Below are 15601 nucleotides of genomic sequence, written 5' to 3'. Positions count from 1 at the left end.
ATATAGCCATGTCTGAACTGGGGTGGCAGAGAGGGCTAAAGAACGGTGATGGATTAAACCCAGATCTTTTGACTGGGTGTGAGTGTTTGATTGATTCAGATGCTCCGTCCATCACCACTCCCTTTTGTACCGCTTTTGCCCGCCATAAGTGTGGCAGGGTATGCTCAGACGTGAGTCCCTTGCTCACTTTGCCACTGGATTCAAGCAAGCCGGGCTGAAGACGGCGTGAATGCCAGAAACCGGTCCTCGGAAGCTGGTTTCCGGTCCAGGGAAGGCATGGCTTGGCAGTTCGGGCTGGACTGTTCCCATGAGGCACAGGGTCAGACTGATTTGCATATAGTCATGTCTGAACTGGGGTGGCAGAGTGGGCTAAAGAACGGTGATGGATTATACTCAGATCTTTTGACTGGGTGTGAGTGTTTGATTGATTCAGATGCTCCGTCCATCACCACCCCCTTTTGTACCCCAGGTGGGTACCAGGGCACTCAGGTTACAAACAGAATTGCAAAGGAATATTAAATAGGCCACAGGAGCTGGTAATTTATTATTCATTGTTTCTTTGAAGGAGGTACCTATATTGCCCAAGGGCTCCTTTAATAATTTGGTGCCGCTAAAAGGGGCAGGAGCACTACCATTCCTCTTGTTAATGCTGTGGGGCCTGCATGGTGTCGTCATCATGGAGAGTAGAGAAGGAATGTCTTGCGGACAATTAGTGTTGGTCCAAAGATCTCTCGCTTTGCCAAACAGAAGAATTTCATTTTTGTCTACATGGTGAGGGAGCGAGTAATAGTTACTTTAGGTCACAAAATGTAGTTACTAGCTGAGCAAGATATCCCAAGGGTAAAAAAGCCCCCTGGTGCCAAAAAGTTCTGTTTTTTAAAATTGGATTCAAGGGACTCTTGTGAGAGTGGCATACAGGTAACTAACTGTACCCTAACACTGTCCTCTGTCACTCCTGTGCTGGTGTGTGCATGCGGGGGGGGGGGCACAAGTCATGCACCCTTGGAATTGCACCCACATTTGAACTCGGTGTAGCATGTAGCACATGGTGCATGCCACACCATACAGGAATGTGCTGTAGGCACTGTCACAATGGCGATCTGCTGTACAGACTCTCCTATGAGCCCAACAGGCCAACACCATGAGACCACCAGAACACCGCAGCCTCCATGGTTTAAACTTGTATTCCAACAGTCAGGTGGTCTACGGGCTTGGCAGTCCTATCGGTGAGGTTGTTGCGACAGGAGGATCGCCAAACTCGTAATCAGCCCCCTAGCTTCCTGCTGAATTTGGTGTAATTACGTTCAGGTAGTGCCTCTTTAAAAAAAAGTCTATGGAAAATGCATGGGCATTTTACATTTTGTGACTCCTTTTTTCTTGGCCCTTGCTTAACACATCACCCTGTTACTTTCCATGCACAAACTAGACAAAAAGTAACATAACTGCCACTTACAGGCTGATCAAATGATGCATTCAGCTCCTCTCCCTGTCCATTCCTTTCAGCCAATGGAATGTAACTTCTATAGGCAACTGAAAAAGAGGAAGGACTAAAAACGGAGCATGTATGACCTTGGTTAGTGGAAAAAGAAGAGGGAGCTTAATGGCAATAGACCTGGAAATGCATATTATTTTCCACATGACTGAGATCCTCTGATTCTTCTATTTAGGTCAGATAGGCAGTGTTAGATTTGTCTCTCTCTGCAGGATCTGTCAGTGTAAAACATAAAACATGTGATTTTATAATCCTAGCACAATCTCCCACATGCGTTGGCCTATGGAGAGTGGTCCCGAAGCTCCCATCATTGATCCTCGTTGGATTGGTCAATGCAGTGCATAAAGAGTAAAATATTCTGTATCATATTCAAAACCATTCTTCAATCTGGTCTCCTCCGCATTACGCTTACAGAGAGATATTATCACAGTCACTTTCTGGAACAACCCAAGTTAAAATACTGTACAAAATAAAATGCAGAACTCCATGGTTGTCACTGTATCTGATCTTTGTGCACAGAACCACAAGCATATTTGTCCACTCTTTGCCGAGCTCCTAACTCTCTGCACGACAAGTCACAGCAGCCCTGATCCTACAGATCTTTGAAGTCCCTTCTGTGCATCATCCTTTTCTCTAGACCAGCTAATCTTACCCTTGAGACTTCTATGACCCCTACTGAATCTCTTTTGGAAGCTGGGACTCCAACCTTAAAACCCTCTACGATTTTAACCACAAAAGAATACACACAAATAAAGAAACAGCTATGGGCCCGATTCAGATGTTGGCAAGAAGGGCTCCAACTGAGCCATTCTGATGGGCTCAGTCGGAAAGGAATCCGACCATGGTTTTTCCGGCTGGTTTACGACGGTCTCAGAGAGCCCATCCGCCATCCAGAAACCCTTCACTACTCCCCCGGACGCCTCTTTCCGGCCGAGGGAGTACGATGGCAGTTTTCTACTGCCTTTTTGTGCCAGTCTTTTCAGCATGAAAAGGCAGTGGGAAGCCATGGGTGCAATGGCAGCCTAAGGGGCACCTATGGTGCCCCCCTGTTGAGCCCTGCACCCTGTGGCAGGCACTTTCAGGTGCCTGCCACAGGGTGCAGGGATGAACTGCACCTTTGCATTTAACAGTACGCGCATGCGTTCCGTTCGGATCGCATGCTCCCAGGATTGCGACTGAACAGGGTTCGGTCGCATCCTACTTGCAGGTCTGTAACCGACGACAGTTACAGTTCCGTCGGAATCGGGCCCTATATCTAAAAGAAATGCCCACATTATAACATATTTGATTCAATTCACAAACGAAAAAATACGAAAGCTGAACTTTTAATTTAATTGACAGGGTTGTAGAGCACAAAATGTGTTTTTATTTCTAAAAGAGGAAGCAATATGTTGGACTGTAGCAGATATCTTTGTAATTTTTGCTCATAATGGATGTTCTCTTTTTGTCAGTGCATAACATTACTTAATTTGATGCCACAGTCAGCCCTACTTGCTACTGTTTGCTGGGCTCGTGCTGTTCCCAAAAATCAAGCTAAGGCTACCAAATTTGGAGCTTTTTCACAAATTGCACTTTGTGTTATGTGAAGTAGTACAACAAATTAATACTATTCATTAATGTACATTCGGAGACCTCCAACTCCACCACTCCTATCTTTTGTGTGCAAAGGACTCTGACATGTGTGGAGATGTCCACACACATGGGTCTACATCTTAGTAATAATTGTGGGAAGGAGATGGAGGATTGACAGGAAAATGGGAATACCTTCACCTAAATCGGATAGGTTTATGAGGGTTAAAAATTGGAATAGGGAAGGACATTGAAATACAAAACGCCCGATCCACAAAAGAGTACTTTTACTGCTATTCACAAACTACACTGCTAAAGTTACTATAGCCAAAATGCCCCCAAAAAAGTAGTACATATACTTCAGCTCAACCTTGGATTATTAATTAGTATAAAATGTAATATTAAACCTATAAAGTTAAACGTTTGTTAAAAAACATAATTCACAATATTTATATAGATAAATATTAATACATTTAATATATCTTACCTTCAAATAAAATTATTATTGTAAATGGGATTTTTTAAATTATTGCTTAAATTATTATATACAAATAAAATGTATTTAATTAAATATTGAACATTTAAGTTGATGTGTGACAAATTTTTATTTTATTAATTCGAGCACGAAAATAAATGTAAGCAATAATTTTGCATCCATACTTTATATTAAAACCTTTTTATAGTTTTGTTTAAATAATAACAAACTTTAATCATTTTCTGTGTGCTTTAAAATAGGAAGATCTCTGCCACGATGAAGGAACTCTTCACCTATGTGTTAAACATTATGAGAAGTAACTTTGCACTCGGAAATTCTGGTGTATAAGGTTCCACCCAGGGTGGAGGAGTGTGGCTCAATGGTTAGAGCGGCAGACCCTGATGCAGAGTTCTGGCCAGGGACCAGGGTTCAATTCCCGCCTCGGCGGGGTCTCCGGCTCAATTTCCTCGGACCTGTTAATTCTCGCCTCGGTGCCTATTCTAATCACAGGCCCCACGCTGCAACTCTGGGCAATAGCTTGCTTAGCCTCCACACCAGCCCCAACAGCGCTAAGGATGCCTGGCTTCACCCTGGGGGTGCCCAGGAGTGGACACTTCAAAGGGAAAGCCAGGAGGGGTTCCACAGCGGTATGAGTATCAGCTCCAGGAAGGCGTATAGGCGACACTGCAAGGTGACGTCTGGTGACAGTGCGCTCTATAAGTACCATGACATTTACATTTACGTCAGTCTGCACCTAGGTAACTTTATACTAGGAAATGGTGAATAGCAAATAATTGCAAAGTTACTATTAGCTACAGTAGTAAATTTACACATGAGTAAGTGTACACTAGTACATTTTCCTTTGTAAATACGGTTCCATTTAAAAAAAAATCCTTTATTTATCCAGTTTCAGCATATCAATGACAACCATCAGTGCAGCCCTTACTACAATATTCACAGTACATAGCGAGCAACTGGAGGGGTATTCCATTGCATTAACAATAATAGATTTGCAGGAGGCAATCGACCAGTGACATTACAGTTAAACATCCAAGGTACACATCTATTTGCAGCCTAATGCAAAGGGCCAAAGGACCTCTAAATTTCCCATTGAATGGTGTATCTGCAGGGGCTGCAAATCTTTCCACCAGGGTCACCCAGGCATCCACGTTGTTCAAGCTGTGTATCCCTCCTACTGCGTTTCATATGGAGTTCCTCCACCAAAGACCTCATAAAGCTCTATTTGTTGCCTCCAATTTCAGAGTCTTTCATATTTATTGTACACTTTATATTTTTCCAACTTACATATACATTTTTTTTGTGTTTAAATAGTTTATTAATCTGCTGATGTCATTTTATTTTCTAAGTAGTCGTGAACCCCCTGAGTAGAGTAGGTGCCATGGGCCCCAGGGGTCTGTGGACCCATTTTAAGAATCAATGCCCTAGATACTTCTTTCCCCACAATGAATATATTTAAATTTGTTTACAGTATTCAAGATGAAATAAATGCCATCCTCTCTCAACCTCTCCCGTGACTCATGCATCTGTTACTCAAGGCTACTCTAGTGGCAGGAAGTAACTTTTCCATTGACTTGCATTGAAGTGATAGATTTTTTCAGCAGGAGAAAGCTGAAATAAAGCCATTTTCACTTTTAAAAAATCTGAAGCTCCCTAAATTGGCCTTTGATAGCCAGATTATGACAATCCTGTCCCTAAAGTTCTGACCTTGAAGTTGCCTAGAAGGTGTGTAGGATTCTAGAAATAACATATTGCCATATAGCATGGGCTGCTTCACTTCTCTTTCTTCCGCTCAATAACAGTTACTGGGTGAGCTCTAAAACGAAACAGAAGGTATAAAATACATGAAACAAGACATTTCTTCAACGTTGCTTCACAAATATTTTGATCAATAAGCATGTCGTTTTTTCATCCGCAAATGTAAGTTATAAAGAGTGTACTGCTTGAAAAAATATCCCATACAGTAGATTTTGCAAAATAAACACCTCAGCAAAAAACTATTTACAGAAAGATATCTCTCAGCAAATTAATTTGCATAAACCATGTTGATCAAGTGTTATAATGTTTGCACTTCACGCTGGTTGCAGACCTCACAAATTTATATTTGGTCTGCTCCTAGTGTGTCTTTCGTTGAATCTAAACTATTTTCTTCCAATGTTGTGTTTTCCTTCCAGTGGTTTATCCCCGGGTTCTCCAGTGTCTGGATCTGCCAATTATCTCCAGTACACAGTGCCAGCAGGCCCATCCCTACTACTACACAGCCAACATGATGTGTGCTGGATTCATGCAGGGAGGACGGAGCTCCTGTGGGGTAAGAGTCATTCCGCCCTGCTCATGCCTACAGTACAGAACTTCATGTCGGTTGTTAATTTAAATGAAACATAAGGTTGCAAAAGCGCCATTTTGCTGGAAACTGATACAAGTTCTAGCTTTGTGACCCAGCATGCTTATAAAACATTGTTAAACTGGTGTTGTTATTTGCCAAGGAGAGCAAAGTCCTGCCCCCATTCTACTTGTGACAGTTAAGAGTGCAACTCAACCACTGTTTATTACAGCCCATGACAAGATATCGGTCCCATTTTGACAGATCCTCCCATCTGCAAGGAATATGCTAAGAAGGTTTTACTGTAGGTGAGGGTCTTTTTACTTGCTTTCTCTTCTATTTTCATTGCCTTTTCTCAATAGAAATTAACCTACCAATATTGTGATCATTTTGTATTTTAGATACAGCTTATTTACCACAACACCCAACATTCTACATATGCAACCCTACCCACCCCCTTCCTTCACAATCAAAACATATAAGAATGTAATTAGCAGAAATATTAAAAGTAAAACAAGAAATTAAAAAAGAATATGGAATAAGACTGCCTATTGTGGGATAGGGAACATGGAAGGGACATGCATGCAAAATGAACTTAAGTTGATCAACATAACCAACTACTCAATGGTAAAATGAGCATTAACGAAAGGTAAATGTAAATACAAACATGTTGCAAACATAATCTCATAAGGCGAAGAGAAAACCAACAAGTACCATACGCATGTACGTAAAAAACGATACACAACAGTTTCATAACAAAATCCTTAGACTTCACAAGACTAGTTATACGTCTATGTGGAATCTAGGTTGGTGCTGGTCACGTTGAACTTCAACACATTCATCTGTTCCCACACCCATTTTCTAATGCACATTGGTGAACTTGGAGTCGGGCACCAATTAACTGAAGCTCTTGTTCCACACCCATCCATCCTTGCTAATTAATGCAAGTTCCTTCACTTCCTGTTTTGAACAGATGCCGCAAAACTGGAAAATCTTTTCTGAACATGAGCAGGTGCATTAACAATCAATCTGTTGCAACATTTGCCTATTCTGCTATATTTCTTTTGCACTTGCAGTATATTGTCATTTGGCAATGCTTGGGGTAGCATTTCCACCCTCACTAGTGCTAAATTAGTCTACCAATGGTTTATGGTCCATTCTTAGAATAAACATGCTGCCCCACACAAAACTTTGAAGTACTGCACACCCCACTACAAACCAAGAGCCTCCTTCATTATCATGGAATAAATAGTCTATGTACCTCTCAAAGCCCTTGAAGCAAATGCAATGATTCCTCAGCAACATTGCTCCACTTCTGCATAAGTATGGCCCCAAGGCCCAAATTGCTGGCATCAGTGGAAATGATACATGTGTCATTAGTATCGAATGGCTTCAGAGGGCATGCTATAACAATGTCTTATTTAATTGACTCAAACACCTTGTCACACTCATTATTGTAAATATACTTTACATTCCTCTGAAGCAGGTCCCTTAAGCATGCTGTCCTACTTGCAAAATGTCCCACAAATTTGACGTAGTATTCTATTAAGTCCAAAAGAGACCTAAGTTGATCCCTGTTGAGATGTTTAGGATCCTTCTCAATTGCTTCCAGTAGTTTGACTTTGGGTTTTACCCCATCAGGGGAAAGTGTGGAGTTATCCTTCTTTAATGTCAACCCACTAGATCTCAGTATGTCACAGTATGTCTTTGGTCCTATTCAGATTTATCTTGACCATACACCAATATATCATCTTGAAAATATGTGACTCTGGGAAAATCTTTGAACATTTTACTCAACAATCCCTAAAAAACAGCTCAAGCAGATGTTAATCCCAGTGGCATCCGGAAAAAGGGATACGCACCTTCAGGCAGGACAAAAGATGTAAGATGTTTGGATTCTTGACACAACTCTACCTGGTGGTAAGCAGCTGACACATCCAATGATGTAAAAAACACCGCCCCTTTAAGGGCTGGCAACAGTTAATTAATATGGGGCAATGGTTGGTGATCAACCTAAATATTAGCGTTCAGTTGCCTTTAATCAACACACAACCTCAACGACTTATCAGATTTTGCAGACTTCAATAGGTTCAAAGATCCCCTGATCACACAATTTCCTACGTTCAGATTTCAGCTCATTACGTAGCCACAAAGGTAGTTAGCACACCACGTGAACAACTGCCAGGGCAAATAATGTGGTGTTGGGGACTCTTCAATTTACCTAAATGTCCTTACCCACTCACACTCACCAATTCGACCGATATATGCACTGCTTAAATCATACATTCTTTTCATTTAAATAACCATATTAGGATGATTTGGATCCAATACCATGTCCAAATCACCCTGTTCATTCCATCCTGACAATTCAGAGCCTCTCTTGGTGGAACTGCCCTCAAACTCCAACGTGGCATCAAATTGACCCTTAACTTATACTTTCTTTCCCCCATATAGAAATATTTCAATGTGTGAAGCTCGTAATTGTATCCTGTGAAACCCTTCAAAATCCTTTACATTCAAAAGTGTGAAAGGAGAACCAGAATCCACCATTAATTTACTGATCTTTCCATTTGCAGCAATTCTACACTCTGGAGGTAGACTTCTGAGACACCCATTCATAGTAGATAAACCTACAGTTTCATCATGCCCTGGAGAAGTTAGTGTTAATATTCAATTGCCATCATCCTCAGACAAGTCATTCTTCAATGACTTTATCATTGTTGAACTATTCTGTTTCTGCCCTGACATTGATTTACATAGTACTGCAAAATTATCTTTCTTGCCGCACTTAAAATAAGTTTGGTCTTGTGCCAGGTGGACTTGGTGCTTGGATTGACCACTTTCTGTAGAGCCTTTCCGCGTTCTATCTTAGATGATTGTCTATCAGATTGTTTAGAGATCAGTTGAACCTCAGTTCAAGGTTTAGAACTTTTATTAATTTCCTTCATGCCTTGCTCCGAGGGTTAGATATCGTCAATGCTGTTTCCAAGTTGGGATCTGCAGTGGCTAGAAGTCTTTCCTGGATTTTCGTATTATTGGTCCATACAATTAGCTGTTTATTCATAAATTCAACCTTGAATCCCATAATTACATGTGGATGTAAGCATATATGCAAGGCAGCTACAAAGTCCTCAATAAACTCTACAGGAGATGTGAATGCTGTAAAAATGTACGCCGATCCAGAACAGTTCTATTTTGGATTGAATATCAATAGTGCTTTTTTCTTTTTAGAGGGGAATGTGTCACTAATGAATGTCTCCAAATATGCCTCAAATGCTTAACTCCACTGTGGCCAATTAGGTGGAGGAGTTCCCAAACGGGTAAATATGGTGTGGGGCTGGTATCTTAACTATGAGTGTGGCCCAGCATGGAAGAGTTGCTGCTACTAATACCATAGTTGCTAAATTGTATTAGAAACTAATCACAGTTATTAGGTGTGCCTGTCACTATGAACACACTCAATGCACAGAAAACCTGAACAGCTTCTCAAATAAAGATGGTCACCAAAACTCAAGTACTAAGTTTCTGAGGCAGATTGGGCACAGATTCATTACCCAACAGCACAAAATGGTTGCCAGTTGGAACGTGGAGAATGCATGCCAAGCAAAGCTATCATATGGAATGGAAAGCTTCTTAATCTATCAAAATGGCTGCTGGCATCATACACACAACTTGTGTTTATGGAGGCAGTAGGGCATGGAGGTGTGGTTCAGGGGTTTTAATTCCAGTGAGAGGGAAACACGCGAGTCGCCATAAATTGCCACAGTAAGGCACCAAATATGCTGTGGGCTCAGCATTGACAACAGCCCGCCGCCAATGTACTGGTCCTCAACTATGCGAACAGATACTGCTGCAGTCCGGCGCTTCAGTGCGCCAAAGAAAGATTCCTTCTGTGATGGAAAGGAGTAGACTCACTGGAGAAGACTGACAGTTCAACCCATTGCCACTGAAAAATGTGCACTGCGGTAACAGTTAACACTCATTGGCTTTTCCTAGGCCCAGAGTAGTAGCACAGGCAGCCCTAGGTACATTTTTAAAACGTTTCTTTTCTGCTCAAGTAAACCTGATTCCACCATTAAGTCATATTTTACAAACTAAGCAGTTTGACATTTAACATTTCATCTCATAAGTGCCCTTAAGGCACCATAAACAAGGGACTTACAGAAAGGGTAAATAGGCCCAATAGGGAATTCCAATGTATAGTACATGATTTAGATGGGGAAGCACAGACACTTTAGTTCTGTTTAGCAGTGGTAAAGTGCACAGAGTATTAAAGCCAGCAAATATAGTGTGCAGACAAAGGCTAAAATTGGAGTGACCCTGCAGAAAAGGCGAATTTGCTACACTAACTAAACGAGCTTGTATGTAGGTCGAGAGACACTGGCACCACAATTATCTTTCAGAGGCTAAAATGGCTTGTAAGACTGGCCACAGAAATGCAGATGTCCAGTCAGACAAGCACCGTCGAAGCATTATACTTCCTGACTGCTAAAAAGCAGCAGAGCTTCCCGTGAAATGTTTAGAATCATTAAGGATTTCTCCAGCACATTGCATTTGCAACAGCAGATCACCCCTTCACCAGCTTTTTGCATTTCTCTATCTAATTTCTTCCGATACCATTTTGATTGTTTATCATCTATTTCAGTTGAGTCATCTTCAGCCTCCCTGCCTAGTGATTTGACCTCAGTTCCTGCACAGGCGCTCACCAAATTCAGTCATGTCTCTCTTGAGGAGACAACAAAAACTATGATCATCAGTAATTCATACTTCGATCTGAGTCCTGTCTAGCCTAAATTTGTTATTCTACAAATCTGGTCATCAATACCTCAGCCTGCAGATTGTTTCATTACTCTCTTCTGTCGAGTCATCTCCCTGCAAACAAGAAAAGAGCTTATACTCTTTCTCATTTGAAAAGCCCTTCTTGGACCGCTTGGTTGTCAGCAACCAGTCTCGTCTCACTTTCACTCTTTTGTGCAAAGTTCACAAAGAAGGTTATTAACTCTCAGCTGATGAAGCTTATCACCACAAACTTGCTTCTCAACCCCATAAAAGTGGGTTCCTTGCCTCTCCTGGTACCAAAGCAGATTTTGTCTCTGTTCAAAATGTACCGCAGATTATGTTAAACAGTGGTTAATTTGTAAAAGAATGAGTGCTGGTGCCTAAAGCTTTTCTCAGAAGCCCCTGGCGGGCTGCCCGTTTATCTCGCTCTTGCCAGTTCTTGCATTCTCATTTTGTGAAGCTTTTTCCATCATTCTCTTCAACCATTCCGTCCCTTGCTCGCTGTAAATTTCTGATGCATGAAAATAAGTGCTAGTCCCCAAAAATGAGTGCTGGTGGCTCCCACTGGCAATCACCAGCTCAAAGTAGGCAATGATCTTGAATGAATGAAAATAATCTTATAAAGCGCGCACATACATGGCGTAGCGCTAAAGGAGAGAGCAAGAAAAGAACACTGTTAAGTCGGTAGGAGCGAACCTGGAACATACGGCAGCCTATTCTACTACGTTCGTAAACAGCCAAGTTTTCAACTGCTTCCTGAATTGAATCAGGAAGGCTTTCCCTCAAAGCGACAGATGGAGTAGGTCTGATCCTGGTTCAAGGCAGAGTTGTTGCGCTCATCCTTTTATCCCTCTACCCAGCCATCAGCACTGTGTCTTGCCACGCTACTTGACAGACTTGGAGGGATGGAAGTGCGTGGGAGGATTTGAACTGGATTGGTAATTTTTAGTAGACCACAGCAAAGACTGTTTTACATTTCCTCTTCAGCCAGGGAGACTTTACACAAAGTTCTGCAGGGATCATCACTGAACCCCATGCTATTCAACATGTATGTAATGCCTCTTGTAGGGCTGATTATGGAGCATCATCCCTCCTGGATGTGTTATGGAGATAATGGCAAAGGCAATGCGGCCACCTCAATTGTTAGCGTGTGGCTGAGTGAACCTGTCTGAAACTGAATTCAGATAAAAGCAAGGTGATAGTTCTAGCAGTCCTCCTAAGATCTAGTCCTCATGCATGGCCTGACTCCCTGGGGCCTTTGACCTTTGCCTGTAAAGAATGTTACAAATCTGGGGGCTGTGTTTGATTATGAACTCTCCTTCTAAAAATACTTGGCAAAGGTCACATATTTTCCTCCAACTGAAGATTCTCTATAAGATTGTGTCCTTTTCTACCGGATGATTCTCATAATCCCCTTTTGCTACTGGTGGTGACTCTCTGCTAGATTATGCGGATGCTTTGTACTTAGGACCTTCTGCCGACATCCCTGAGCATCTACAGCTGGGACAGAATGCCGCAGCACAGCTTTTGCTTAAACGCCAGGTACTCAACCTCTATCAGGACGCTGCAAATGCTTCATCGGCTTCCAAAACACAATCCAATTACTTTGAAAGGCTAGTGTCTGTGCTATAAGACCCTGTGTGAATCAGGTCCTTTGTTTTTTTGAAAAGTGGTCCCAAAAGATCTCTTCAATCCAGGTCTGGCTTCCTTTTTCAAATCCCTAAAATCAGGAAAGTATTTCAAGTGGGCATATCACTTGCCTTACAGACAGTCATTCAAAATACACTCCTTCAGAAGGTGTATAATTTATGACATACTTCTGTATATTCCAGCACCATTATTATTTTTATAACGGATAATAATGTTTATGATGATAAGGTCAATTATTATTATTATAACCATAATAATTATTATGTTTTTAGTATTATTTATTAGTATTATTATTGTTACTATTATTATTGTCGTCGTTGTTATTGTTTTATTTATTGATGCTATTATTGATTTTGTGGTTGCACCTTCTACTTTACTCATGTGGTTCCCCAAAAAGACAAGGAAATGCGTGTACACCCTTCACATTTCCGCCCCTCCCATAAGGTCAGAGGCCACTGGATTTACAATGCCTATGGCTTCCTTGACGTGTGGGCGCGTGAGGCGGCACTGCTTGGTGCGCGTGAGAGGGCACTGCTTGGTGCGGCGTGAGAGGGCCTTTTTAGAGCTCTCCCTAGCGAGAGACACTAGGGCTGCGAGCGATTTTACTGGATTTTACTTCTTGGCATATGTTCTGGTGAATTTGTGTGTAAAACTGCAAAAATAGCGTTTTTATGAATTTTTAATTGGGGGGGTTCTAAATAGATATTTTAGCTGGGGAATTGAAACAGGTACACTGACACCTTCTCTCACGCTGTATTTCCTTTGCCCTGCCTCGCCCAGCCGTCTTTTGGGAATTGCTGTTGGCGGCGGTGGGCGCCATCTTAGGTAGGGCTGGGGGTGCGCTCTAGTCGCGCCGCCCTCCCGCCCTCCCAGGCTATTTAGAGCTGCTCTCCTAAGCCCTCGCTGCCTTTTTAGAGCTCTCCCTAGCGAGAGACACTAGGGCTGCGAGCGATTTTACTGGATTTTACTTCCTGGCATATGTACTGGTGAATTTGTGTGTAAAACTGCAAAAATAGAGTTTTTATGAATTTTTAATTGGGGGGTTCTAAATAGATATTCTAGCTGGGGAATTGAAACAGGTACACTGACACCTTCTCTCACGCTGTATTTCCTTTGCCCTGCCTCGCCCAGCCGTCTTTTGGGAATTGCTGTTGGCAGCGGTGGGCGCCATCTTAGGTAGGGCTGGGGGTGCGCTCTAGTCGCGCCGCCCTCCCACCCTCCTCACACCCTATAAAATGTGTATTCCGGCCAGACGGCGCAGCGGGCTGGCGCGGCGGGCGCGCCGGATGCGCGCCTAAGCCAAGCCCGTCTGCGCCCGTCCGCGACTGGACACGGCCCAGGGCCCCAACCCCTGGCCCATTTCAAAGACGCACTTGGAGCAGGAGTGATTTAATAAGTTTATCTTCTAATGGTTGCATCCCTGGGCACCACAGCATTATAGTAGGGGAGAATGATGGGTGTCGCTACTGCCAATTTCGCTTTTGTACAGCGACAGCAGATATCAAGGCTCGCAACTCCTCACTATCCTGCGGCCTTGTTAATGTGAGATCGCTGAGCTGTCATAAACACGACGTGTATGACCTTCTTATTGATAAACACCCTGATCTGTTGTTTATCACAGAAACTTGGCTTGATGCCAACTGAGGTTCCGTGATAATTGTAAGTGGTGCTTTCGACTCACACGAATATGGTCGAGTCTGGTATCTATGAACCGCAAATGACGAGTTTAGTGAGTGTGCGCAGTTTCGCTGTGCTAACCTAAACCGTTCGTCTGTTACGTGGGTATTTTTATCTGTACCCACGGGTTTGAGGAAATATAAATTTTATGGTCAAGTTATGTTCCCTAGCGCGTACCCCACCGTCTCCATGTACGAGTTAAAGTGCATGTAATTTCCCTCCTGTATCAGCTATGAAGACGCAAATACATTTGCGTCCACCGTTAACATGTCCTCTTTCAGACCCACCATGAATGGGTTGAATGGTCCGTTCCTAAGTATACTATGCCAACGTCTTTTTGTAGCGTACTTCTACGTTTTTCAGCTCTGGCTGAGTAGGCCCCTGAATTTCTGTTACCGAGCCTCTTTTCTGGCTTCTGACTCGAAGGGCCTCTGCCCAGGCTGCCTCAGTACCTGTGAACTCTGACTTACTTTCAGCGCGGCCCCTCGCGCTCAGCTCAGCCTGCTGCCTGCCAAGATCGACTATAACCTTCGAGTTATCTGTTCCGCTCCCCGAAAATACATTCCTGCCTGCCAGTTTCAGTAAACATCCTTCCTCAGCTGCAGAGCCAAAGGGCCGGCCTGTCTCTATGCAACTAATTCAAGTAATTCATAGCCCTTGTTGCCATGCTTCCATGGAAGGCCCATGCCCCCACGCTTCTCATACAGACACTCAGGCGCTTATACACGCACTCACAGCAAGTATAGAATAGCTTCTACCCTAGAGACCTTTCCGCCCAGATAGCTTAGTTCCTAAACATCAGATACCAGATATGATAGAAGCACAAGTTGATCTGACATGCCAGACTTCTGTCTCTTTCCGTCAGTGTAAATGTCAAGTCCCCTGCACCCTCCAGCTTCACGTCAATCACACGTCATGCAGCTGCGCGCGCATCCAAGCTTCCGATTTCTGCTGACATAGCCACATTCCTGTTAGTGCCACCCCTTTTGTGACACTTACCTGTGACGTTTCTAGCACACACCTCTAGTTCACGCCTCTTGATTACGCACTTGTACCACGTGTATACTGTTATCTTGTCTTCTCTCAGCTGTTACGCCTTCTATACTGTTTTCAATGGTGTAAAATAAGTATATAAGCTATGTACTGTTAATAAAATGTAGCGCTCTATCCCTTCTGACACCCCTGTGGTGGTCAGAACATGATATCCTGGCCATGACCATTCCTTTTTAAGGAATAAAACCCTAAGAACTCTAACACCACGGACTCTGCCTCTTTCTTCCGATCTGAGTTATTATTGATTAAGTACTTACTTGCATAGAAATTAAGAGAGTAAATTAATTATTTACGTCATTTGGCGCCCGAACAGGGACCCCTCCCCCACCTCACGCGCCGGTTGGCGCATTGCAAGCTCTGTCCCCTGCCATCAGTTAGATGGACCATACGCGTACCGGCAGGATTTCCTGCATCTCCCTCTGACCCACGGAGGTGATGAAGACTGCGATCAGTGCCCAGACGAGGCGGTGAGGAGTGCGGAGGATCCCGACCAGAGCCTAGCCGAAAGAAACAAGGTCCGAGGTGTCAAGAGGCCCACCAGGTTTCCGAAGTTTTCCGAAGTTTT

General features: G+C 43.0%; 1 pseudogene across 1 annotated transcript in view; it reads left to right on the top strand.

The window, feature by feature from the left end:
- LOC147706858 (trypsin-3-like) overlaps window positions 1-15601 on the top strand; it is a 63730-nt pseudogene that overhangs the window by 21027 nt on the left and 27102 nt on the right. Inside the window, exon 2 of the transcript XR_015296599.1 lies at window positions 5729-5865. The product of XR_015296599.1 is annotated as a trypsin-3-like (transcript). The remainder of the gene's footprint in view (window positions 1-5728; window positions 5866-15601) is intronic.

Source organism: Lissotriton vulgaris, chromosome 6 (genome assembly GCF_964263255.1).
Source record: "Lissotriton vulgaris chromosome 6, aLisVul1.2, whole genome shotgun sequence".
Classification (NCBI taxonomy): Eukaryota; Metazoa; Chordata; class Amphibia; order Caudata; family Salamandridae; genus Lissotriton; species Lissotriton vulgaris.
The sequence above is the reverse complement of the archived record's forward strand: the minus strand, read 5'-3'. Positions and strand labels throughout refer to the sequence as shown.